The sequence below is a fragment of the Triplophysa rosa genome, linkage group LG19 (genome assembly GCF_024868665.1).
Source record: "Triplophysa rosa linkage group LG19, Trosa_1v2, whole genome shotgun sequence".
NCBI lineage: Eukaryota > Metazoa > Chordata > Actinopteri > Cypriniformes > Nemacheilidae > Triplophysa > Triplophysa rosa.
Window position 1 is genome coordinate 21,699,343 of NC_079908.1, and position 27,698 is coordinate 21,727,040.

At 41.6% G+C, this 27,698-nt stretch overlaps 2 protein-coding genes across 9 annotated transcripts in view; both read left to right on the forward strand.

The window, feature by feature from the left end:
* Nucleotides 1-27,698, forward strand: part of rad23b (RAD23 homolog B, nucleotide excision repair protein) — a 127,001-nt gene that overhangs the window by 66,054 nt on the left and 33,249 nt on the right. The window lies entirely within an intron of this gene.
* The window catches only part of znf462 (zinc finger protein 462), a 36,757-nt gene continuing 18,465 nt past the window's right edge, over nt 9,407-27,698 (forward strand). The window contains exon 1 of one of the 8 annotated variants that reach the window (XM_057359834.1): nt 9,407-10,500. The gene's annotated coding sequence lies outside the window, so the exon portion shown is untranslated. The other 7 variants (XM_057359833.1, XM_057359826.1, XM_057359828.1 and 4 more) reach the window with 7 other exon arrangements.

The following is a 27,698-nucleotide window of genomic DNA, read 5'->3' on the forward strand; positions in this document are numbered from 1 at the left end:
TGTGTGTGATGTGTGGAGATGTTGTGTGTGTGATGGACAGATGGTGTCTGTATTGAGACATTATTTTCTCACATGAGACTTGATTTATTCAGACAGTGAGATATCTTTTCTCTCTCATGCGGTCTGAAGCACAGCTCCACAGCTCCACAGCTCCACAGTCTCCTGTACACCCGAACAACACTGTTGAAGTTATTTAAGACGCAGACTGATGTTCGTCATGTTGAAGAGAGCACGCGTGTGATGTCAGTCGTTGTTCATGTGTCAGAACGTGAAGAGCAATAACAGACTCCTGTAATCTCATCCCGGCTCCTGCAGAGATTCACACGCTTTGCTTTTATTTCCACACCACTGACATGATTGTGTGAGCGTGTCGTTTTATGTTTGCCGTTCAGGTTACGTCAGTGATTGTTTGCTATTATTATAGTTTTCTTCGATGTTTAACATGAACCTTCATCACATTACTGCAGTGACTGAATGAACGTGAACATTTACTAAATGAAAGCATCCGATCAGAGATGAAGGAAGTTCTTCAGGTGTGGATGGAGCGATACTTGTGTTGCCGATTGGCGTTCTGTCCTGTAACACTGAGACTGAAGGAATAAAGCTGACATCAACACTCCTGCAGTGCATTCTGGGACATCAAGATTCCGCTGACACACGGATGTTTCAGACAGATCGCTCTGATGGATCGCAAACCTTTCTCTCAGTTAAAGATGTTTCTAGTGCTCGTCTGCTCTCGCTCTTCAATCTGTGTCTCTGAATCATCCAGGGGACGTCCACGATAGCAACAGTGTCATGCAGAAATGTTATTGTGCTTTCTACCCAGAAACACCAGCGCGCTCTGTTCAGTTTGGCCGCTGTGTCAGTCCGGTGGTGTGGACGGGTGACGTGAGATGTTGAGCTGATGTGTGGCGAGTCGGTGGAGGTGCTGGAGTGTTCAGTGCGTTTCTTTTCTTCTCCACAGAAGCAACTGGAATCCTAAATCACGTGCTGAATGAACACTATGGATGATGTCTGAAACAGCCCGGCTGATGGTTTGTCTGATATGTGTGATGGATGGGACACTGAAACACATGAACCTCTGCAGTATGTGATCGTACAGTCATCGTTTATGCGATTTCTGCAGCAGAAACTCACATCTCTCTCTCTCCGTCTTGATCACCTGCGTTGTCTGATGTGAGTCACCTTGCAAATATATGAATAGTAAATGCAGGAGAAGTAATCTGCCGCCTGACGGCTACACGACCGCATTTGCATAGCTGCCATCAGCTCGTAGTGAAGCGCTGCAGCTCGCTCCTGCCACCAGAATCCGCAATGACGTGAATCTATTTCTCCCATGCCAGGCGTTGTTTTTCTCTTTTCTCTGTGTGTTTGTTTGGCTCCAGTCTGGCTTTGAATGTAACTAGTTCAATAAAAACATACAACCATGAATAAAACATTCATATAAACCTTCTCAGTGGAGGTGAAGATGAATTTGCGGCCATTGAAAAGCTTTCTTTACAAATCCTGCAATGTGTAGAAGTTTATCTGTGATTCAGTGTGACTCTGGATTCATCTCATTCACACTCGTTAAGGAGATTCTGACGATCTCCACCGGTCATCTGTGTTTCCTCACAGGTCAGTGATGTACAGTTATGTTTACTGTGTGTAGATTCAGAACAACAACACCTATGACTATGACACTAGACAGTGGTTTTCTTTGTTGTAATACACAACATGTTTTGAGGGATACTGAAGAATCATCATTCTTTTCATTGTGATTTACCTTCATATATTGAAACAGTGACGAATAAAAATGCACAATAATGAATTGAAAATCGAGTAAAGAGTCGGTTGTGTATGATGAAGAAAATGGATTTAAAAGCTGCGAGGACAGAAACGCTCAGATCATCATGCAGAAGCCGTGTTTATTCTTTCAGAAGTTCAATCTGCTGAAGCATCTCGTCCTCACTCGGTCGTGTTGTGATAGAAAATCTCATTTATTCAGAGGTGATTATCAGACACTTGTGTTTGTGATGTCTGATTATTAACATTTAGTCGTTTAGCAGACGGAGGTGTGCTTTTAACGATGCTGATATCTGTAAGAATACAAATAAAGCAACCCTTCAGCATAAAAAGAGACGCGCAGACATATTTCTGTTTTATTAGATTTACTCAACTCCACTTTATTTATATAGCGCTTTTTACAATTTTCATTGTTACATGAGACATATTGACTATAAGCAAAACAATTAAAGTTGTACCTGTAAAAACAAGAAAATGTTGAAAACACAGAAGACAGATACACCCACATACAAAACACTCCACACACACAATATGCACACGTACTAACACACATAGACATAGACACACACACACCGACGCGCACACACACACGTACACACGTACACAGACAAGTACGCACACACACGCACACACGCACGCACGCACGCACGCACAGTGAGAGCACACATTTAAGATAAAGGAGAGAGAAGCACAGGTCAAATATAACAATATTAATTAAGTAAAACTTTAAAATTCTAAAGCAGCCCCCCTGACCATGCAAATAGTGCAAAAAACAGTATGCAAACGGTGGCGAGGAACCCAAAACTCTAATTTACATCTAAACTAAACATATCTGACCCTGATGCACAAAATCCTCTTGATCCTTTTCTCTTTTAAATCATTAGGCTATCAAGTAAACAAAAATGTCCAGAAACACGTCTGCAAACGTCGCTCGCTGCTGCCCGCTCAAGTTTGGTGTCGATGTAATGTTTAGAATTTCAGCTTTCGGGTTGATCTATTCTCCACAACGTCATTACAGCGGTGAGCCAAAAGAGAGCGTTAAAACAAACCTGTGTCCTGCTACAGCGCCTCGGATTAACAGCTTTAAAGGTGATTTTCTCAATATTTACATTTGTATGCAGCCTCAGATTCCAGTTTGAATAGTTGTATCTCGGCCAGATATTGTCCTAACAAACCTTATTTATTCAGCTTTCAGATGATGTGCAAATCTCAATTTCACAGAATTGCCCCTTGAGACTGGGTTTGTCGTCCAGGTCACATGTTGTGTGTGATGTATGAAACCTGTGAAGGTCACTGAACTGGCGTATGTCATTATTTAGTTTGTCACGTGTGTCACATCACACAGACTCATGTCAACAGCACAGCTGTGCGTCTACAGATGTTATGAACCCACACTTGCGTTACCTGAAAAGAATTTCATTATGAAGCCACATGAAGAGTCTGTTTACATGATTGTGTTATTTATTATTTGAGAAGAAATGGACCTTTAGAGAAATATGATTGAAAAAAGAAAGTATAAAATCTTAGTTAAGTATCGTTGCACTTCTGACTGTGATTTGATCTTTTGTGGGGTTAACAGCAGAAGAAAAGAGGACACACGTGAGGCTTGTATGTGATTTTCAAGTCATGTGCGTGGCTGAGGTGATAAGAGACGGTTTTCATTCATGTTGAACACACATTTCTCTTCCACTTTCTGTCAAAATACACCCCAACGCCTGGAGGAAAAACTCATCCTTTTCAATGAAAAGCTTTTAAATTGCATTCAAATGACACAGCGGGAGCCTCTTGTTGATGCTCTGGTAATTTGGTTTTGATTTGTGTTTCACAGATTGTCAAAGCGCAAAGACGTCTGCAAAATCACCTGTCGTGGACAGACCAAAACAGCCTGAAAACACGCGTCTGGTCTTTCTCTAAATTCCTCATCAGACATCATTTTACAGGTGATAAAATAACAGAATGTGTTTGTCACCTGTCGCAGGTCAAACCCGACTGATTCAGATTCGTTTCAGATGGATTCTGACCACTGATGTTTATTTCTGTCGTAATCATCCCTGTACATGTACTGGATCCAGAACTAAAACGAAACTCTGAAAGTTAAAGTAGTTGACCAGTAGTTCAGGTCAAATGTTCATTTTGTCTTAGAATGTAAGTTAGATGGCTCTCACAGAAGCTTCTTCAGGTCAGGGCTTTGTTTTCATCAGAATACTGACGCTTTTCTAAAGGCATGTTTCTTGGACAAGTTACCTGACAACATTGCACATGTGATGATGCAGTTTGTCAGCTGTGTTTAGAAGAAGAGGTCTTAGAAGAACCACGTTCTTCTCTGCTCATCACCTGTGAGACTGTCTTCCGCTGTGAAACTCAAACTGCCCAATCGACAGAAAGAACATGGGACTCTTTTCAGATGATATGGTTTATCTCTATGTTTGATGTAACTCAAGGAATTCTGGGATTTCAGATCCTGTAAGCTGATTCTCTGTGTCACATGACCTGTGACGGAAGCCGTGTGAATATTTTTGGATGCAGTGTTTTTTCTTCTTCAAACCCGGTACCACCCGAGACCCCAGCGCAGCGGGTCCATCTGAGCGGTTGACGTGTGTTTGTCTGTTTTTAGCCGCTCTGGAGGAGAACCTGGCAGCGTGCGGCCGGAGCCGATGGGTTTTCCTGCTGCAGTCTGTCCTGGTCCTCCCAAATGAATCAGATTTACAGCGCCGGCCATATGTCCAGACAGCATGCACCACGCTCTGGGTGGGAGGACCCCGCCCGTCCTGATCCCGGATCAGCTTCACAAACTCAAAGCTCATCCTGAACAGAAGAAATCATCTGAGATCAGCAGAAAACATCAGGACGCCTCTTACAAATCAAGATGCTTCACTGCTTCTTTAGTCTATCTTGTTTCATCAGAAAATGTTCAAAGGAGTTTCTCTCGTAGATTTGCTCCCAAAATAAATAATCAGATTATATGAATTATTTCACGCACAAGAGAAAAATCACATGTCATGGTGATCTGTGGAATATACTGAGCTGAGATGATCTGTACGGTCACATTTCTGTGTCAATGACAAACATTTCATTTCTCAGACATTTAAAGAGGTCAGTCTCAATCCATTTGTTCTACATGTTCTTCTTGTTGAACATTCTGCATGTTTTAATACAGTTCTTGTTCTTGTTTGAGCTTGTGAACATCATGAAATGGGTCAGGTAACGTTTCTTCACAGTTATTTGAGAAGTACAGGTTTGTTTGGTGCTGAGGTGTGAAAGTTTAACCGGACATTTGGGCCCATATTCTTAAAGCGTCTAAGAATCCTCTAAGAAAGCTCTAAATTTAGCTTAAAAACTTCTACGTAGGAGTCTTAGCTTAAAAACGATTCAGGACCAACTTGAGAGCAACTCTGAGCGATGAAAAGACAAAGGCTACATCTGAAATCGCCTACTTTCGATACTAAGGCAGGGCAGTCGTGGCATAATGGTTAGAGAGTTGGACTCATGACCAGAAGGTTGCCGGTTCGATTCTCAGGGCTGGCGGGTAACAACTGAGGTGCCCTTGAGCAAGGCACCTGACCCCTACTTGCTCCCCGGGCGCTGCAGTGATAGCTGCCCACTGCTCCGGGTGTACGTGTGTTCACCACTTGTGTGTGTGTGTTCACTACTCTCTGGATGGGTTAAAAAGCAGAGGTCACGTTTCGGGTATGGGTCACCATATCTGACTAATAGGTCACTTTCACTCACTTCACTTAAATGAATAGTATGTCCGAAACCTCAGTAGGCAAGAAATATCCGGATGGTCTACTGCTTCCGCCGAGATTCGCGAGGGTGGATCGTATGGACACTTCTCTATCCCATGATGCCACGGGAGCTGAGCAACGGTCACATTTCAAAAGTAAATCAAATAAATATAGCGGAAAACTTCCGTCTGTTTTTAATGTAAGTGCCAATAAATGAATTTCTCGTGACTAAATGATGCTTTTATCGACGCTCACGTGTAGGTTGTTGTTAACGTCATAGGTCAAAGAGCATACGGGTCACATGACCATAAAACATGGCGGACACAGTGTGTCCCAAATGTATTCATACACCTACCACTCATACTATACAGAACTTACTGTTTTAACGGCCGATAGGGAGCTACTTATTCACATTCAGTACTGTCACAATATGGGATTTTGGACGGAGCCAAAACTTTTATCTTAGTGAGGAGGCGGCGCTGACCCCATTGCTATGTCTTTTAAAGACTGTGATTGGTTGGTTGGCCAAGAAGGAAAAAAGAGGGTCATTAGTTTGACATTGCACATGTATTTTTTCCTTTTTTACCATACTCATGCACACACACATGCACGCACTATATATATACTGTATATATTCTTTATTTTCTTTGGTACCAAAGCGACTTACAGAGAGTTCAGGGAGCAATAAGCGATATGTCATACAGGAGCAATAATACAATAGGTGCTAATACAAAGTTACTAGTTTCAACAAAAGCCAGACCACTTCCTGTTGAGAGAAAGAGAGAGGGTTAGTGTTTTCTCATTTGTCTGTCAAGTATTCACAGAAGAGATGGGTTTGAAGTAGTTTTTAGTCTGCTAAATTACTAAATGTTTATTTATTTTATTTATTTATTTTAATTTATTTATATAGTGCTTTTTACAATTTTCATTGATACAAAGCAGCTGTACATGAGACATATTGACTATAAGCAAAATAATTAAAGTTGTACCTGTAAAAACAAGAAAAAGTTGAAAACACAGAAGACAGACACACCCACATACAAAACACTCCACACACACAATATGAACACGTACTAACACACATAGACATAGACACACACACACGGACGCGCACACACACACGTACACAGACAAGTACGCACACACACGCACACACGCACGCACGCACGCACGCACAGTGAGAGCACACATTTAAGATAAAGGAGAGAGAAGCACAGGTCAAATATAACAGACTATAAATTCCTATATGCAATATTAATTAAGTAAAACTTTAAAATTCTAAAGCAGCCCCCCCGGCCAGGCAAATAGTGCAAAAAACAGTATGCAAACGGTGGCGAGGAACCCAAAACTCTAATCGAGAAAAAAAACCTCAGGAGAACCCAGGCCCAACCAGGGGATTCCAGTTCCCCTCTGGCAAAAGCTGCTGCCTCTGCACAAGCTCCAGAGAGCTTGCACAACAAGGCTAAATAAAATAAATAAACTTAATAATAAAATAAATTATAGTTTAAGATTATCATTAATAATCTAATAGCATTTGAAATTTTGTGGTGAAGACATGTCAAGAGACCGCGTCCTTCTTTATCCAGCTCTATCATCTCAGCTCTTGTCAGGTCCCCACTTCCCATTCTCCGCTCTACCATCAGGTCAGGCCATGAACTGCATCCTGCTCGCTGTGGTAACCTTGGAACAATGAGACAAGACTGGCTGAGAGTAGAGTACTGTTCTGTACTCTTTGATGCAACAAGTACATCAGTTGTGTTTTTGGTTCCGGTTGATCTAACTAATGCAGCCTAAACCCTCAGAAGATTTATATTATGGAAGAGTAGTGTATGCAAGATTAAAAAGATGCGTCTTTAGTCTAGATTTAAACTGACAGAGTGTGTCTGCCTCCCGGACAGTGCAGGGAAGACTATTCCAAAGTTTAGGCGCTAGATAGGAAAAGGATCTACCACCTGCACTTGATTTTGAAATTCTAGGTATTACCAACTGACAGGACGCCTGAGAGCGTAATGCACGTGAAGGACTGTAATACAAAAGGAGTTCATTCAAGTACTGAGGAGCTAAACCATGTAAGGCTTTATAGGTAATAAGCAAGATTTTAAAGTTAACGCGATGCTTTATAGGTAACCAGTGCAAGGTTGACAGAACCGGGCTAATATGTTCATACTTTTTTGTACGTGTAAGAACTCGAGCTGCCGCGTTTTGGACCAATTGGAGTTTTTGTAATAAGCCTGCAGGGCAACCACCTAACAGTGCATTACAGTAATCTAGTCTTGATGTCATGAATGCATGAATTAACTTCTCTGCATCTGAGATTGACAGCATATGACGTAGTTTAGATATATTCTTAAGATGGAAAAACGCAATTTTACAGGTGTTGGCGACGTGGCTCTCAAATGACAGATTACTATCGAATAGAACGCCAAGATTCTTTGCTGACGACGAGGGTTTTATGGAACATCCGTCAATAGTTAAACAGTATTCTTGGTTGTTACTTATAGCAGTTTTCGGTCCAATAAGTAACACTTCCGTTTTGTCCGAGTTCAGTAATAAAAAGTTGTTACTCATCCAGTTTTTTATATCGACTATGCATTCCATTATTCGATGGAACTGCTGTGTTTCATGAGGCTTCGAGGAAATATAAAGTTGAGTATCATCAGCATAACAGTGAAAGCTAACTCCGTGTCGCTTTATTATATCTCCTAGAGGTAGCATGTATAATGCGAAGAGCAGAGGCCCTAAGACTGAGCCCTGTGGTACACCGTACTGGACTTGCGATTCGCTCTGCGATTCATCTGTCTAATCTCCTCCTTTCCGCTGGCCTAGTCTGCTGTGATTGGTCAGATGGTCTAGTCTGCTGTGATTGGTCAGATGGTCTAGTCTGCTGTGATTGGTCTACCGTGAATGAGGTCACGAGCTAGTGTTTGGGGGAGAAGAGTGCAGTTTTCACTGGCAGTTCTAGCAAATCGCAGGCGGGGACTATATGTAGTGACGTAAATCCACGGCGGTTCGCGACTCGGACTAGAGACGACTTGTTTGCGTGATTCGGAGTCGACTCCCTTTTTTCCAAGCCAATAACTTTGATATTCATTCACCTTCGGATTTACAACTTGGCAGACTGCTTACTTTCAAACACGCCAACATTACACACTGCATGACATGTCATTTTCATCATCTCATGTTATGTGCTCTTTAAGATGTCAGATGCTTTTAATGAGGTGCATCTGTGACCCTTAAGGGAGAATACCGCGGTAACTCATCATCTCTGCAAGGTTACTATCTATTACTCCGGTCTGTGTCTAAATATGAACCTGAAACATGAGTTTGGGAAGTCAAGCAGATGAAGATTTGAAGATTTAAAGCTCAGCTGAGAGAAACAAACACGGCTTTTCTTTCATTTCACACTCTCGGTGGACATCCTAAATGAAAATGTGTCTGTCATTCTCTCTGAACAGCATCATGATGAACGCTAAAGCACGGATGACAGATGACTGCACATCTACTGCTCACAACACCAACCAACCTTCAGTTTAATGAATGGACAAATGATCAAATATTTACCCCAAGATCATCTGTAAATCATGACAGAATTATTCTTTTGGGTGAATGAATTCTTTTACATCTGTAATGTGGTGTATTTTGTAATGAAGCCACAGATTGAATATGAACAGTTCATTTATCTCATGAGTGAAATTGTGAAAGTGTCTGTGTGACATGATCGAGGTTTAAAGGAAAAGTTGTTTAAAACTAAGATTAAGAAGACAAACACGAGATTGCATTTTGATTTCATGTTGACTTGACGTGTCCTCTGGAGGATTTAAAGCTCTTCAGAGAGACCCACGTTTACTGTGAAATACACATGACATTGATTTAATAATGACATAATCATTTGTCAGGTGTAATGTTTAACATCCTCAAAACAACAGCTCTGATGGGCTTTTTGGCAAGAAACACAGTTCCAGTTATTTTCACGTGAGTGATTTATGACGCTGGGTGTTCTGTGTCATTCAGACTCATTGAGTTATGGGTTATGAATAGGTGGTTAAGAGCGAATTAACCAGCGTGTCAAGGGCCCATGAAACAAGACCTGCAGAACAAACACACAAGTGTGCAGAAACACTGCGGCTCTGTGAATGTCCATCAGACAATCCTCAGTTTAACAGAGAATCTGCATCAATTACGTCGTCTCTCTGTCTGTGTCTGAGACCCTCAAGTTCAAATGTAAACCTCAAGAGTCTTTATTCTGCGTGTGTGTGTGTGTGTGTGTGTGTGCGTGTCCTCGTCCATTCTGCTGCACTGATGATGTCATCATGAAGGCTTTCTTTGGTCCACTGGTGGAAATCTCAGTCTGAAGCCTAAAAATACTGTCATGTTTTAAATGGTAAGACACATTGGAGCAAAACGAGAAATTGACATGTTCATGGCATCAAGTCATTGTGTGTTTTTTTTATTTAGTGAAATATTAAATGGAGTTGAGATGTTAACCAGCGAAGAACTGATTTTCATAAGCATATGTGCTAAACTAAAATATTCAAAAACGAAGTCTAAATAATTGTTCCATTCAATGTCTACCTATCTATCTATGGATGTATGGATGTCAGGTCACGTGAGCGCGCTCTATAAGGAAGCGCGCTTATATGGCTGCTGATGATGATGATATGACATGTCGTATGTGCGTCCATGTTGCAGATGTCCATCATCAGTGTTGGAGACATGAGAGGCGCTCTGGACCTCGCTGTCGTCTCACAGTCTCATCGCAAACTCTTGTGCACCCTCTGGTGCTTGATAGACTCCAAAACTTCTTTGTGTTGCCTGCTTAGCAGATTGTCTTCCTTGTCTGTGAGGCTGCTCATTATTCAGAGACACCCGGAGCTCAGGTCATCTGCAGCTGCTGCGCTCAGGAACAAGAAGAAGAAGAAGAAGATGGCGATCGTCCTGCTGCTGTAGACCGGGAACAACTTCACGGAAGATCTCGATCCAGGATCCAGCCGTGAGTATTCGCTCTTACCGATCCACAATAACGCGCTCGACGCTTTGGTGAGGCGCGCTTTGGGAATGACCTGGAAAAGCGCTTTTGCTGCTTCTTTGAGCTCGCGCTGACCCGAGAGGATCGGACAGGCTATCGAACCGAACCGACGCTCCCCGTCTGACACCTTCACCCTCCCGCGTCGCTGGAGCTTCAGAGCGGCCGAGCGCGCTTCGTCCGGGCAGAACGTCGGGAATCGCGCGCCGGTGATTCGGTCCGGAGTGAAACGCGGCCGGTGCGGCGGCAGATTTTCACCGCGATGGAAGCCATTGCGCGGATTTGTAGCTTCGCTTCCATTTAGAGGCGCGACGCGACGCGCTCACTACGTGCTGTGACGTTACAATGTGGCGGCGTGAAAATAATGTTACGGCGTAGCGGCGGCGGGCGCGTTTGTTGTCGCGGCTTCACAATGACACGCAGGGAAAATGGAGTCTCGCTGGAGTCTCAATGGAGAACAAAGGTGGAGTTTCTCCACCGCCTGGACATGGAGCTACAGTGAGACACGGTCACGCATTTCACTCGCGTTTTATTCACGCTGAAGTTTGTCTGCATTATGCCTGATGTCGTGCTTGAAGGGTCACGATGAGTTCAGAATGGTAACGCTGTCTAATGTTCTGCCGTGACCTTCACGAGATCTTTTTCAAGCCTTTCTGCGCTGAAACGACAGGAACTTTCATTCGAGCGCGTTTGGAGATGCGGTAGTTGTGAATAAACTCGTGCATGCGCGCGATTCGGGCTTTTGAACTTGTGAATCCGTTAAAACTGAACTCGTCCTCGTGCACCTGAGTGTTGTGATGTCTTCTGCTCAGAGCTGAAAGTGAAGCTTTGATATAATGTCGTGTGTGTGCTTGTTATTTCTTTGCACTGAGCTTCAGTGAGGAATATTCTTCTAATGTCAGGAAACTGTGAGGCGGTTTGTTTCTCTAAAGCACTGAGAACTCTCTCTCTCTCTCTCTCTCTGTGTGTGTGTGTGTGTGTCCTTCTGCAATCACTCTGGCCACTGTGAAATCCTGCTGACAAAGACAGCGCTACACACACACACACACACAGTCTCAATGCGACAGACGCAGGCCAGAGGAACTCAAAATGGTGGCACGTCTCCCATGTCAAGGCAAACAGGTTCTTTCGCATGAAGCTTATGAGCTGTTTGTTCAGGTTTGAACACATCTGTGCAGCTTCTTTATGCCTTAATGGAGCTCTGATGACATGCATTGAGATGTTTGATCATCTATAGATTTTAGATCTGGATTATGGATTTTGTAAGGATACGTTTGTGTCTTTGATGGATTAGTGAAGCTCATGTTCTCATATCCTGTGCGCCTGCTTTCTGTTCCTCTTGTGTGGGAATGTTTTGGTGCCATGTTGTGGTTCACAGTAATGACTTTCATGGGGTGGAGCGTCTGACCTGAAAAGCTGAAAGCTGTCTTATGCAACTGTTGAGCGCACCGGTGAGCCACTTTTCATGAAGGTCCGGCGTGAAGCGTGTTCATCTCAAAGCCTGACTTACAGTTCACACCACAACATTTGCTTTCTGTCGAAAGTAAAAATGAACACATGAGATGTAAAGCTCATTTTAGCCCAGTGTGTTGTTGAAGTAAGTGATATAACGGTTGTGTAGTATTTTTGGCGGTTGATCAGTCAACGAAACTGGTAGTGAGTGTTGTTTATGACTTTAATTCTTTGTCACGTTGAACACAAAGGCATCACTTTAATGAGAATAAGCAGTGTGTCTCAGAAAGCAGTTGTCTATAGACCCCTCACTAGGTGTTGGACTGAAGTGAGTGTGTTCATGCGTGTGTATCAGACTGTTGTTTGTGTGTTTTGGATTTGGTCCATTTATGAGCTGATTATTTACATTAGAATCGCATCTGTTTGACTCGATTCTAAATGTTTCTGTATAATTAACATGATTTCATTGAAATGTATTTACTTCGATTCATTGGATTGGTATTATTTATGATAACACGGGGCTGGTTAAGAAAACCTCCATCATTCAGAATAAATCTTCAGATGTTCTGCAGGTCGAGCGGGTGAATGCTTGCGTGAGAGGAGACGCAGTGATGTGAAGATTTGATTTGAATCATTTTGAATGTTAAAGGCGAGAAGGGTGTTTTGTGAAGAGACCGCGCGGTCTTCTTTCGGTCACTTCATCTACGCTCATAAGTACAGAATAAACCTATTTCTGCAGCTCAGATGTTGTTATATTGCACTGGCATATCAACATCGTCTGGGGTTTTATGACATGGATCTATACACATGAATTGTTCACGCGGTGATTCGGCTCAGATGATTTGGTTTTGGAGATGTTTGTTGAATTGTGGTCGGCTCTGTCACACTTGATGTGCGTCTCTGATCCGTGTGTTATTTTAGGTTTGAGAAGGGTGAAGAGCAGACCGCTGGAGTGTCTCTGAAGCTTTACATCACGAGGGCAAATGAAAGATGATTTTCTTTCTTCTGTGTTTGGGCTTCCATTTTGATGTTGAGGAAACTGGGCTGTAAAATGGATGTTTGAGTGCCGTGAGGCCTCAGAAAGAGGCAGAAGTTCAGAGTTTGTTCTTCACGCAGCCTGAGAGAAAGAAACACAACACACAAAAGCCGATTGAAATGCTTCAGTGGGCCTTTTCTGGACATGATGCATTGGACACGCGCACACACACACACCTCTGAGCTACTTTTATAGCAGTTATGTACAGAAATCATACGTTATATAATCTTCACACAGCCACTCTTCTGCTTTATATGATTTCATGTCATATGTGAATGATGACGAATGTTTTTTGCAGTAAACCACACTTGGATCAATCAATTGGCATTTGTTGCAAGTTGATGACCAGAAAAATACATATAATAATATTAATGATAACAAGAATGAGTCAAATGTGGTTGGTTGGAGTTGAACATTTCTAATGGCAGTGATTAAGGTCAGCCTGTAGTTCATCGCTGTGTACAAGCACTTATGTTATTTATTTGTCATTGTTTGAGCTCTAAAGATGTCAGATTGCTTTCTATGTGTCTGAGCTTCTATTTTTAAGGTCTTCTGTGTGATTGATTTTTTTCTGGCAGTAAAGGTTGATTGAGCCGTATCAAACAGTAATATGAACAGTAATATTGAAATATTTCATAAAGAACCTTTCTGTTGTTTCTTTATGTGGAAAAGCTTCTATCTACAGACAATTAAAAGATACAAATGATTTTTTAAAGAACATTTGACTGTACGGTTCTTTGGGGAACCAAAGATTCTTCTACGCCATCGCTGCAAAGAGCGCTTTTATAGCAGGTTTATTTTTAAGAGCGTTTCCAGGAGTGTGTCATTGTGCAGACGGTCTGTCGTGTGTGTGTGTGTGTGTGTGTGTGTCTGCGGGAGGCTTTAATGGATTCAGATCAGAGCTCTCGTATTTCATTTCATCACTGGAGTTTCTTATTCCTCTTCAGAAGTTCGTTTGAAATGATTCTGCAGATGAACTTTCAGACATGATCCAGTGTTTTGAGTTTCTGTCGCTCCGTAGGTCCTGAGAGCTCTGCAGATGTGTGTGGAAACATTCAGCTCTGTTCTTATAGAGGCCGAGCGCCGAGGCAGGACAAGGCGTCCATTGAGAGGGAACAGCGGTGGTCTTGTCGCTCGGGTCCGCTCGCTTCTGTCCCGCTCAACTGGGAGGTGCTCGTGTCCAAGTCGGTTGGAAGGAAGGGAGATCTCGCTGGTGTGAGTTAATATATTAATGGGTCTCGCATCTTTCACACTGTTTCGGCGATGGTTTTAGCTTGTTGGCAGCGTGTTGCGTGTAGTTTTCCGTCGTGTAGCCGTGTGTTTGGTCTGCAGGTTTTCGGTCTAGACATGGAACTTTCTTAAGCAGTTTTTCCAGCCTGACGCCGTGAGATGTTCTCTGAAGTTTGGCCATGATCCACAGACAGAGCTCTTCATAAGAGGAACTCGCAGTCATGTATGTTGTGTTTATAACGGTGAGCTGAAGAGGAAGTGTTGAAGACTCGTTGCATAACCGGAATGACTTGAATGTCACCGCTGTTACTGGTTCTTCTGGTAGACAGGAGGTTATAAATACAAACCGATGATTATTCTCTTTCTGTACGCTCAGGTGAAGCGTTTGAGTTGTACAGATCTGATGTCTGTATGCTGTTCTTCAGACCCTGCAGCTGCAGTCCAGACACCGTGGACACGTTTTTCCAGTAGTGATGTTGGAAATTCAAAGAGACGGCTCATCCAGAAATGTAAATTCTGTCATCATTTATTCTCTCTCATGTGGTTGTTAATCTGTATGTGGGTCTTTCTTCAGTGGAACACATCAGAAGATATTTTGAGAAATGTCTCTGTGATTTTATGTTCATACTATGTTTGATCGTCAACATTCTTCAAAATATCTTCTGTTGTGTTCTGAAGAAGAAAGAAACTCATACAGGAGGTTTCTGAAGGTAGTTTCTGAGATCAGATGTCATAAGAAGGATCGCTGGCAATTGTATGTTGTGGAAACAGTATTATACACAGAACGAGTAGGATCTTTTTACACTAGTGGGTGAAATCAGTAGAAAGGACGTGACATATTTCTCGTGTGGGTGTGAAAGTTTTAAACTGACATGAACAGTAACGGTGACTAAAATAGTACATCGGTTAAAATGCACATGAGAGAGAATCTAAATTGGTCTGAAAGTCTTCAGCGCTCCTGAAGTGACCAGACATTGGGTCTCATTCATTAATAATTGCGTAGATTTGACGTATTTATACGCACATTTGAACCTCCCGCGAAAACGTTACGCCTAATTCACAACCCGTGAATTTGTTCTTAACCTTGTCCTAATGTTGGTGAATTTGGAGTATTCTAAATGAGCGGCAGCGTGCACTAGTTTAGTCATTTGCATAAAACACACCCAGTCCATCTCCATATTAGGGCTTTCCTCCTAACCTTTCCTTGACCCCACCTGTCGTCACTATAGTCAAAGTTACTCCATGCAACCCCATGTGACGCTGTCTAGACGCACTCTCGCAAGTAATGCCAAGTGCACAAAGTCAGTTCATGCACAATAAAACACCTTTTAGCCGGCTGTAAAAGCGCTGTTATACAGAGAAACCTCGCAGCTCGAGCTATAGTCTAACGCAGCTTTTCCTATTCTTTCACTGTATATGATGAAATCATTTTAAAATTAAATGTACATCTACGCGTAATTTTATTTATATACATATATTTGCAGTGCTGTGAAAAAGTATTTGCCCCCTTCCTGATTTTGAAATTGTGTCTAGAGATTCAAATATTATAAAGGACTTATATAAATATTATATAAAGGTCTTTTGTATTCAACATTTAATGATATTTGAGTTTTTTTTTAGATTTGTTTTTTGCCAGTTTTTAATTGTACAGCTTTTAGTGGTAGAGAGGGCAGAAGTGGGAGAGAGAAGGGGGTGGGTTCGGGAAAGGACCACGAGACGGGAATCGAACCCGGGTCGCCCCACATGTCGGAGCACTGCCCACTAGGCTATCGGCTCTGACTTGAGGGGTTTTTCTGCATCAAAAGCAGTCGTCTTTTGTTTTTTTATGACTGTTTTCCACCCTTTCTCAATACCCTTCAATGAAACGGACTGTTTTTGCTCCTTTACCTTATAAGAATTCGATATGTTACAGACTTCTGACCTTTTCACATACAATGCTGTGAAAAAGTATTTGCCCCTTCCTGGTTTTTTTTTGCATATTTATCATGCTTAAATGATCCAGAACATCAAAGCACTGTGTATATATTTAAAATATATAACTATTATCCTAAGATGAAACATGCATTTTGTCTTCGAGACTGGTGATTTTTGCGTACGTGTGCTTTCAACGGTTCCTAGCTTTTCTCTTGTATTCAGAATAAATTTTATTAAGAATGTTTTTGTGAATCATGATTTGTTTGTGAAAGCGTTCGTTCACACGCAGATTTGTGCATACGCATGGTTCGTGATTCGTGAATGATACTCATGAACGAGTCGCTGTCTGTGTGAATCATTCAGTCACTGTATGATGTTTGTCAGTGTGGCTTTATAAGGGAGCCCCCTATGTAGACACTGAGATGCTCACTATCTTATAATATAGTTAAAACTGCAAGATTTCAAGAGTTTGTTGATGTTGATATTTCTGATGTCTGAAATCATTCATGGTTCAAGACAAGTTGTTAAGAACCATGCTTCGTTTAGAGTTGTCGTGTTTCTTCGGGTGGCGTGTGTGTTGTGTTTGAGAGCAGTGATGTGTTATGAGGTTTGATGGGAAGAGCCGGCGGCTTGTGAAATGTGAACAAGAGCATCAGAATCTCTTGAGGGAAAACTCGTCCTGGTGATTTTCCAGCGTCCTGCGTCTTTCAATCTCTCTCTCGAAACTCTCAAAGGTCTTACTGGACCATCAAGAGTGAACATTCAAACACTTTTACTGTACGGTCACTTCAATTCACAGAGTTTTGTTGTGCGTGGTGCGGTTTTACACCGAGGTCACGTGTGCGTGCGTGTTTTTACTGTGTGTCCTGGTGTTGCGTGTAAACTACAGTTCTGTCAGCTTTCCAACAGCTTCATAGTCGTGACTGACGCCTTCAGTTAACCGAGTTAACAAGTCTTTCTCAATAATGTAGAAGGCTGATGAGCTGAGCTGTGATGTTGATCATGGATTTGTTATTTTGGAAATTAGTTTAGCGGTGAAGTCGTGTAGCACTGAAATCCAGAAGCCTTCAGATGAACGTTTGCTCAGAGGTTTCTCTCTCAGACCTCAGAGGACTCCATGGACTTCTTTGGAATGGATTTCATTTGAGTATCTTCTTTATCTCCTGTAATCGAGAATGAGAACGTGACGACAGCTACGCAATGCATTCTGGGACTTTAGGATAGGACACCGACACTGCAGTAGAGACTGGGAACTGGTGGAGGTTTAAATGTTTATTATTATGCCGTTAGAAACACATTGTAATGCAGTACGCCTTCTGTGTCACGAACTGCCTGTCTGCTCTCATGACCGGTGTGGAAAACAGATCTGAGAAAACTTTTGATGCGTTTTAGCCGTTCGTTTCGACTGAAAACGCAAACCTTTGAAAAGGGGTCTGAAAGTGCAACTTTTTGAAAACGCCGCCGTCTTGAATATGTAAATTAGGGCTGTCACGATTATGAAATTTGGCTGACGATTAATTGTCAAATAAATCGTTGCGATTATGACGATTAATTGTCTGTTTTAGGGCTTTGTCGATTAATTCTCATACATTTTTTATTCAGCTTTGAAACGACCATATTGTTCTGAATATAAAGACTATGGTCTTTTTCTTGGAAATACATCGGAAAAAATTGGGTCATCATACTTACGGTTTAGGCTTTTACCTGTCAATAATACAACCACCAAATACTTGTAAATGAAGTAAATTGATCAGGTGTGAATTGAAGCCACCATTAAAATACTGTCAGTCATAGAAAAGCTTCTAGTCTGTTTTTTTCTCACTTGCAAGACTACAGTATAAGTTTACTTGTGTGTTAATGAGATTTTGGTAGACTGGTTTTCACACTGAAATAATATTAAATTGTACTGCAGGTTATTTTTATGGTATATGCATTAGTTTTTTTTTTAGTGATTGTGTTGTGGTGGTACATTTTACAAGTATTTTCATGCTTTAGTTACAATATATACACTAAAATATGCAATATGCAGATGCACTACAGCTCCCCCTAGTGTCTTTTATAGAGACGTGCGATAATTGCGATGATCTGACACCATCGCCATGAGGTCAAACAATCGCGATGAGAGGATTATTTAATAATCCTGACAGCCCTAATGTAAGTGCTCACACCATAAGAAATGTGCAAAGTACTTTTGAAATGTCATTTGTGATGTAGCTCCGTGTCCATAAGGGAGCTCTCCTTTGAATGAACAAGGGATTCAAATATTAGTCCATTTATTCCAAGCAAGTGCAAGCAGCTCTTATAAAGTCTAACGTAAATACAGTGTTTTGTCCTCATTGTACGCTGCTGAGCGTGTGCTAAAACATGGCAGCGACTGCCCAGAATGCAATGCACGATGACGTGGATTCCCCAGCTCTAGAGTCGATGTTTGTGTATGTAGAGCTGCTGTAATGAATGTGAAGAGCTCAGATCAAAAGTGGTCACCCTGAAGAAAAACATTCATACAGGCTTGAGATGGTTTTTAAGTGAACTGTTCCTTTAAATTCAGACATCTGATGTCTGGTTGCAGTCTGTGGTATGTTGTCAGATGTTAAAACCTCTTCCAGATCTCTAGAGGAGACGCGTTACTGTGCTCTTGAGAGTTGTCTGCGAGAAACATGGGAGATGTTGATGAGGTTTGTTCTTCACGCGTGCGGAGAAGAGCTGGTGTGCAGGTCAGACGTCTCTTCTCTTGTCAAATGGCCTTTGGGTTTTGTGCAGCTGCCGGTGTTTTCTTGCGGAGCACAAAATGGAGGATGACCGGCGTGTCAGCGGTTGCCTTGACGCTGCAGCGGCTCGTGTGGCGCGTGAAATGGAGTCGTGCTGATTCGGGAGATCATTCAGTCAGGAGCAGCGGAGCACAACATCTGAAGATCACTCGCAGGAATACAGATTTCACCTTCACGCTGAAGAAGAACACACCATGACTCAGAATTGGGAGGGACTGTTGACTGGCGTCTTGTGGAAGAATGTTTGTGGTTTGATCTTGATGGTGTTTGAGCGCTGTGAGTCTGTGGAAGATCATCATCTTCAGACCTGACAACTGTGTTACGTCGAATAGACATTTCATATGTCAAACGTTGTTTTATTATTGTGAGATCCTCACAATGATTCTGGTTCTAAATGTGTAATGACCTGCTGCGGTTGATGACACATGTCCAGCTCACGTTTCACTCCAAAACAAATCATTCCGAGTTCTTTTAGGATGAAGACCGTTTGTGTTTGTTATAAATGACAATTAATCACATTTTCATTTTCAAATCCAAAATATTACCCCATGTCAGTTTGTGTATTTGAATAGATGTTGTAAAAGTGTTTTATCATCATCATATGTTTGCTGAACGTTCTGAAGATGTTGTTAGTGGAACGTTTCAGACATTTAGAAACGGTTTTACAGCTTGTGTTTTTGTTCGCTGGTGTTGTTGTGTGATTGTGTTGATGGTGTATCAGTAACCGGTCTCAGTGTTGTGAATCATTGATGGCGTTATTCTGTTGTGCGTTTCTTCATCAGACGTACACATGAGAAGTTCAGCTTTTTCTTTCGTGTTTGTGTCACGTCTATAACGGGTTTGTTTTTAACCTGTTTCAATGGAGAATGTGTTGGTTTTGTAAGAAGAAGAAGAAGAAGAAGAGTAAGGTGTTAGTGGTGTCTGAATTGTGTTCTGGATGAGTGGAAGAGAAGCTTCGTGTGGATTTGTTAACGGCTGACCTATTTCTCCTGCCATATGTTTCCAGGAAGGGATTTGCTTTGAGACATGAAAGGCAATGATTTGGATTGAGGAAGAAGATTATGAGCCCATCTCTGCTGAAGATCTCACATCCGCTCATGTGAATATTAGAAAAGACCAGTGAAGTTTATCTCTCATCCATGTGTTGTAGGTCTGTTTTTAGCTGTAGTACATTCATGTTTGTGTCGGTTTAATAAAACATGTAGTCTTTAAGAAGAGAGATTTTTAAGATGTACAGTATCTCACAGAAGTGAGTACACCCCTCACATTTGAGGAAATATTTGATTATATACTCCAGTGGCAACCTGTGAAGCCCACGAGGGTTAAGGCAGTGCTGGAAAAGAATGATGGCCACACAAAACATTGACACTTTGGGCCCAATTGGACATTTTCACTTAGGGGTGTACTCACTTTAGTTGCCAGAGGTTTAGACAGTAACGGCTGTGTGTTGAGTTATTTTGAGGGCACAGCACATTGACACTGTTACACAAGCTGTACACTCACTACTTTACATTGTAGCAGAGTGTCATTTCTTCAGTGTTGTCACATGAATGTGAGGGGTGTACTCACTTCTGTGAGATACTGTATATTTATTTTCATTTTCTGTTAGATTTTTAGTCCGTAGTCTTTAAGTCACAGACACAACTGCGTCCAGATTGTAATAGCTTATATTGTTTACTATACTTCATATTCTGAATACTGTGCTGTTTAATGTCCATACTACATACTTGATCTTTATTAGTACACTCTGTAATATGTTGGGTTCAGTGCAGGGTTGGGGAAAATGTGGACTGACCCAAGTGTTGTCAGTCCAAAGTCCTTATTTGACTTGGAGTAAATATTTTGTGATTTTTTTTTCAGTCCAGAGGCCTGCATCACGAAGCCGGTTTTGTTTTTTCCCCAGTAAATTCGTGTTTAGTTTGAGCGTACTCAGAGTTTTGGGGCTCAAGAAGGTGGATTGGTCTTGAGCGGGTTTCATCGCCATGGTAACTCAGGCTACACGGCTAACCTGCTCCAGAGCAGGTTTTATTCTGGGTTAGAGATCGCAAACCAAAACTGGACCAATCAGCTGTGAGAAAAGTGACGTATATCTGACGCAGTGAAGCCACTCCCCATGTATCTCTCTTTCCAAATAAAAAAAGTTTAAAGTGAAAAATCTTTTGCTGCTAAGTGTTTATTTGTATTATAATTAATAAATATAAATATACAATTCAATACTAAAAAATGTATAGGAGTTGATAATTAATATTTATTAATGAATATTAAACCGCATTTAAAATAATATAACTATATTCGTATAAAGCCAAAATTTTATATATAAAGCTTTTTAAAGTAATGAAGCATACATATTAAACCCTCTTGTAAACCTATTTAAATAATTTAAATTCAGTTGATTCTATATTGATTTAGTCAGTCGCTGCCTTCTCAAACTCTCACTGCAGCCGTGTTTATTCCTGCCTTGTAAATGTGTTTCAATTCATGACATTTTTCATAATGATCTCGTCATCTTCAACAGAAAAGTGAATTGCGCTGATACTCCAGAGAAGTCAGTCAAACTGATGCTTTCCATGTTCCGTGTGATTGGCTGTTTGCCGCACGTGTCACACTTTCAGGTGCGTGCGCCTCAAACCGAAGTTGACAGAGAATGTTTATACCAAGCGTCGTGCTACAGCTGAACCCGATCTAAACCAGGTTGGGTTTGTCAACTCAAAACGTACTCTGCAACTCCGTGTTTGTTCACCTCGCTTCGTGATACAGGCCACAGGTAAAGAGAATTCTGAGAATTGTTTCTAAACACATTATAGATATTAGAAGTGTTTTGCTGAAACACATTACAAAGACTCGGAAGTATGTAGTACTGAATTATGGAGTTATACCGTTAAACAGTTTTTCACCAATTCTCTGATCAGGATATTTTGGGCGGGGCTAAAACGGGGGATCGATGACGTAACGGAGCGTCCGAGCATGCATGGCCCCTCCCCTATCATTAGAGCGCCTAGCATCAGGTGTCTGCTCAGTCACGAGCTCAGGGTTGTAAGCTTTTCGCACACGCTTTCAGGCTCTCACTCTGCCCAACAAATCACACGCCATATAACAAGCAAATGTTAACGCAGACTCGAACGGAAGGAGGATCACTGCTTTGATCGTGACGTGCTTCAGTGAATGATGTTTAATTAACAAATTTCGAGATGAGCACAAGCAGATAATCCACCCGGCTGGTTCGCTATCAGCAATCTCAGCATCTACCTTATCAGCTCAAGAGAGAACCACTACAAATAGACAAAGCTGTCTGTGTTCACACTTGACTTCTTTTTTTTAAGCTGCTAGCGTAAAATTATAATGTTTTTAAAAAAGTCCTGAGCGCTTTTTTAAATGCCAGCGCCAGCGTCTTTTTCTGCAGCTCAGAGCGTCTTTTGAGGTTGAAAAAAAGTTCCTTTTTTATTTAAAAACGTCCTTTCAAGCACCTTTTTCACAGCTAACCAATGACGGAGACCTGTCGTTTCCATAACAACATGCGAGGAACGTGATTGGTCGAGAAGGCTCAAGCTCGAAATCTAAAATGGTGGCCGAAATGCCCGTTGGAGGATAGTTTTGTATAAATGTAAGTTTAATTTTCACTTTCAGTAACTTCTGATTGCATTTCTATCGAGAAATTAGTATTGTAGTTTTTAAATATGTGATTAGTTATAGCAAAGACGCTCTCTGTTTATAATTCAAATAGAATTCCGTTACGCTGCCTATGAAGCCTGTCTCTCTAAAGGCGGGTGTACACGGTGCGATTTTTGCTGTCGAATGAGCTCGCAGGTGATTTTTTTCCAATCGCGAGGAAATCGTTGATGTTCGTATGGTCGCGGCTTGTATCTTGTGCGATGAATTACGAGCAGAGTGCCTTAAGATCACTTCCCGACCTCCCGATCATTTTTAAACATGTCGAAAAAGTTCGGGAGCTATCGGATTGAAACAGTGACGTGTATGTTGTTGCCGATTTGTTGATCTATCTGAAATCGACCAATCAGGAGTTACTATTTGCATAAACTTGTGTGACACGCTATGATTGATTTGATATCTTCCGTGACCACATCAAAACATGCACGTTATTACCTCAAGTTGTTTTTGACGAACAGAAAGTCCATGCTGTTCTCTTCTCTTCAACCAAATTCTTTGCCATGTCCTTTTTTCTTTTCTTTTCTTTTCTTAATTATTCTTTCGCAAGCCATTGCTGCAACAAAGAAAGCAATCTCTTCTTCTGACTCCATGTTTTTGGTGCGGAACTTCATATGATTGCTTGGGAAATCGGCAGGTCGTACAACCGTGTCATGTTTCACTGCCTCCGTACACTTCTCAGTTTTACTCACTCGTGACGTGTGCGTGGACATATGGTCTTCTGACCATCAGAATTCGCCCGGCTTAAGCTGCCTCCGTGCACAAATGCTGTCTTTGAACATTGCTGGCTGCTTTTAGTAACCACACCGTGCTCTGGGTTTGGGCTAGTACCCGGGCTCGGAGCCCTCTCCCCGGACAGCACGCCAAGTACGAATACCTTTTAACCTGCTCGTGAATTATCTATTGATGAATATCACTCGAATTGACTCGCACGTGTTTTAATTCAAATCCTCCTATAAAACGTACTCGCATAATTCACATATCCTACTGGGCTGGGGACTGAGCATGTGAGAGGGCGTGGCTTCAGCGGACACGCCCCCAGCTTTTGAGAGCAGAGAGTCTTTGATAACATTTTATTTATTTGGATGTTTTTTTTCTCCATTCAACTTTGGCTGGGTGGTTAATAACTTTCTTTTCTGTTGTGTGACAAACACAGAACACATATATCAATGTCACTTTACTCGGACTTACTCGGTCCTGCTTTGGTTTATGGAGTGTCCAACAACAAGTTTACGTACACACACGGTGTAAAAACACTTTCGTTTTCTAGTAATAGCCAGTTATTATTACCTCACTCACTTCTTGATTGTCTCTCAGATGATTCGTTTGGCGATTCATCCATCTAATCCCCTCCTTTCTGTCAGCCTACTCTGATCTGATTGGTCATAGGTCTATAGTCTGCTGTGATTGGTCTACCACGTGCAGCAAATGGAACGTAGGCGGGCATCACACCGAGTGACGCAAATCTGTCCCGGAACTGAAATGAGAACAACAAGATGACTCTTTCGCGCGATTCCTTTTTTCTCAAGCCAATGGTTGTTATTCGTTCACTTTCGGCTTTACAACTCGTCAGACTGCTGACATTCACTCACAGCAACATCACGCACGGCAGGACATGTCATTCTAAGGACGTTGTAATAGTAACTCTTCAAAGGGACACTTCACCCAAAAATGAAAATTCTGTCATCATTTTCTCACCCTCTGATTGTTCCAAACCTGTATAAATGTCTTTGTTCTGATGAACATAAAGGAAGATATTTGTAAGAATGTCAGTAACCAAACAGATCTCCTCCCCCATTGACTCCTATAGTATTTATTTTCACTATGGCAGTCAATGGGGTGAGATCTGTTTGGTAAAATGGGTGTAAATAATGCGGCATTTTGTGTAGATGGAACAAGAGACGATATCAATGTGCATTATAGTCTCAATGTGCTTTCTGTGATTTCATAGAGTCTTCAGAATGTGCCACGTGATTTAGGGATCACTGTCTGTGGCTGGTTTGGTTTTACTTGAATCTTGTGTATCCGGTATTTCAGGTGAGAACGGAAAGTGTTTGTGATTCAGATGTTCCGTCTCCGTGCCAGAGATCTGTCTGATCGAGGTGAGATGAGAGATGTTTTATCATGACCATCATCTCAAACTTCCTCATTTGAGGTCAAAGCACATGATCAGATGCTTTGAGGAACTAGGACCTTCTTCTGTTATAATGGAGAACCTTCATATGAGCGACACTGATAAGAAGAAACCCGTCTTCTCGTTCCTCTCATGATCTGAAGTGTTGTTGGTCATGTTTCTTAAAGAAGCAGTTGAGAGATGACCGACAGTGACGGTCAAGATGTTCACAAGACTGACTGTAAAGAATGAAGCTTTGGCGGATCCGTCAGGATTGTCGTTGAATTGTTTTTGTGTGAAGTCAGAGAGCGAGCGGAGGGTTATTTCTGTCGCATGATTCTCTGCTCATCCTGAAATAACTGAAACATGCTTCAGGAAGTGTACTTTGGGAAACTGTGTGCCGTCTTACTGTGGTGTGACATTTATCACGTGAGACCGGGGATGGTTCTTTTCTTTCGTTGGCTGAAGATTCTTCTTCCACACCGTGAGCGTGAAGTGATAGAACACGAATCTTCAGTTCCTTTGTCTCTTTATCTCTTGACTCCTCGCTGTGGGCATCTAGGTTTAGTTTACATGGTTTCAACCTTCAAAACATCTTTTCAGTAAAACGGCTTTGTCATTGTGAAAACATTTATGTAGAAAGTAAAACCCCCCAATCTGTCTCTCTCTTTATTTCGATTTAAGCTTGCTTTTATTGAATTGACAGACAAACTCTCTCTGTCTCTCACGGTCTGTCTGATGTTGGATAAGTGATGAAGCACATGATTCTTCAGATCTTCTTCTTCACTATCTGTTGTGGTCTGGAGTTGCTGGTGATTTTGTTATCCGGAGGGTTTGTTGGAGCAGGAATGTCTTCAGACTCATTGGCTCGTCTTCATTCTCACCTCCAGGCCGCAGATGTTTTCTCCGATCTGAAACTCGGAGCTTCAGGCATACTTTGCGTGTTCATGACGATCTGTCGGTGATTCTGTGAAGGTGTTTTGAGGACATGAGTGTTTGTTTGTGACCGATTGCATGTGTTTGTGTGATGGGTTAGTCGGTGAGAGAATCACTACACTGGTTTACAGTCTTGTGTGTGTTTGTGTTGAAGCAGAGAGCTCACATATGAAGATGTCACAGTCATTGTAAGAATGCGCAGAATTCGTCCTCTCTTTCGACTAGAATCACCTAAAGAATGTTACTGAATGCAATAAAGTTGTTAAAGAACATGTATTTTTAAGGTGTTTCAAGCTCAGGTTATTATTTTCTGCTGGTTTGTTGGTGCAGAGGCTTGTGGGTACTGTACATCTGCTGCATAGATTCTGTCATCTGTGAGAGGATCTGATCTGTGAGTCCATGTTACGCTCTGACTGAACACACACGTGTGCGGTTAAAATGGCTGCGGTTGAAGCTGTACGGTTGTGTGTGTGTGTGTGTGTGTGTGTGAAGCGCCGTGTGAAGCGCCGTGTCTGATCCGAGGCTGAACTCTTTCACGTTCACACAGATGAGCCGCTGGCTGCTTCTATTGTTGGTTTTTTTCACGCCATCCAAACCTCAGGGATTCTTGAGATATTGTTGTCTTGTGAGTTCAGGGTGGAGCTCTTCAACACTGAAACTCGACCTCGACACACAATGAGACCGAATGAAGGTTGACACCAGTGACAAGAGCTCAACATCTGACAGCTCATGTGACGTCTGCTCATCTGAAACCTCTTTTACCCCAAACTAACCATGCTTTCACGATAGTCAAAGTTTAGCATGTTTTTTTCTATTCGAGTTGGTTACCATTTGGACAATCACAGTTTTACTACCCATACCATGGTAAACTATGGTTACTGCATGAAAACCACAGTTCATTTGTGGTAGTTACGGTTTGATTATACTAACCATAGTTTTTGGGTTTTATTTGTAGTAAAACATGTTTCATGTTCATAAGGGTTTCTTAAAACTGTAAAGGGCTTCTTCACCCAAAAATGAAAATTCTGTCATCATTTACTCGCCTGTTTACATGTCTTTGTTCTGATGAAGACAGAGAAAGATATTTGGAAGAATGCTTGTAACCAGACAGATCTCGATCCCCATTGACTCCCATAGTAGGAAAAAACACAATGGTTGTCAAAAGTGCCGCAGAACTGTTTGCTGTCTTACATTCTTCAAAATATCTTCTTTTGTGTTCAACAGAACAAAGACATTTATACACACTTGGAACAACATGAAGGTGAGGAAATGATGACAGCATTTTCTTTTTTCCGGTATATGATCATTTCACTTGATGAATTTGTGTTGATATTGTCCCTCTGCTTATGGATCATCTCAGTTTTCTGTTGAAATAGATTCTGTTTGGATCCTCAACACTAAACTTCTGTTTGTTTTTACAACATTCAGTATGTTTGACGTGCAGCGCATGTAATCTTAATCTTCGCATGGCAGGAAGACTTTAAACACGTGCTGATTGTGACACTTGTATTAAAACATGTTGCTGTAATGTTCTCTTTCGTTTGTCATTCAATGGTAAACTTGGACTTCATTTGAGAGCTGTGCTGATTTGCTCGTTTTAGTCTTGTTAAACCCATACATTTGTTTATCGAGAAAATGTGTCTTATGACAATCTAGCACAATATTGCACAACTCTAAAATAAAGCAGAGATTTGACAGTATGTCCCTGCTGTGAAAATGAAACTATATTGATCAGGACTGAATCAAACTGTGCTTTGTGTCATTGATTGATGTGATTGCCGGGTACTCTTGGGTCATAGGATGTAATAATAATGACTGCCCGGCCCATAATCCTTTGTGTTTTCACCTCAGCATTTCTCATCCCTCAGCGGATTCACTCAATCTTATTCCAGAAGATCTGATGTAGATATGAAGACCCACTGGTGTTCTCCAGCTGCGCTTTATAATCCCATAATCCCTCTTTAGATATTGTTCCTGCTACAGACTGACTAACCACTTGCTAAAAAAGAATTATTTGCATTTTCAGAAGTGCATAATATGTCATTCACACAAT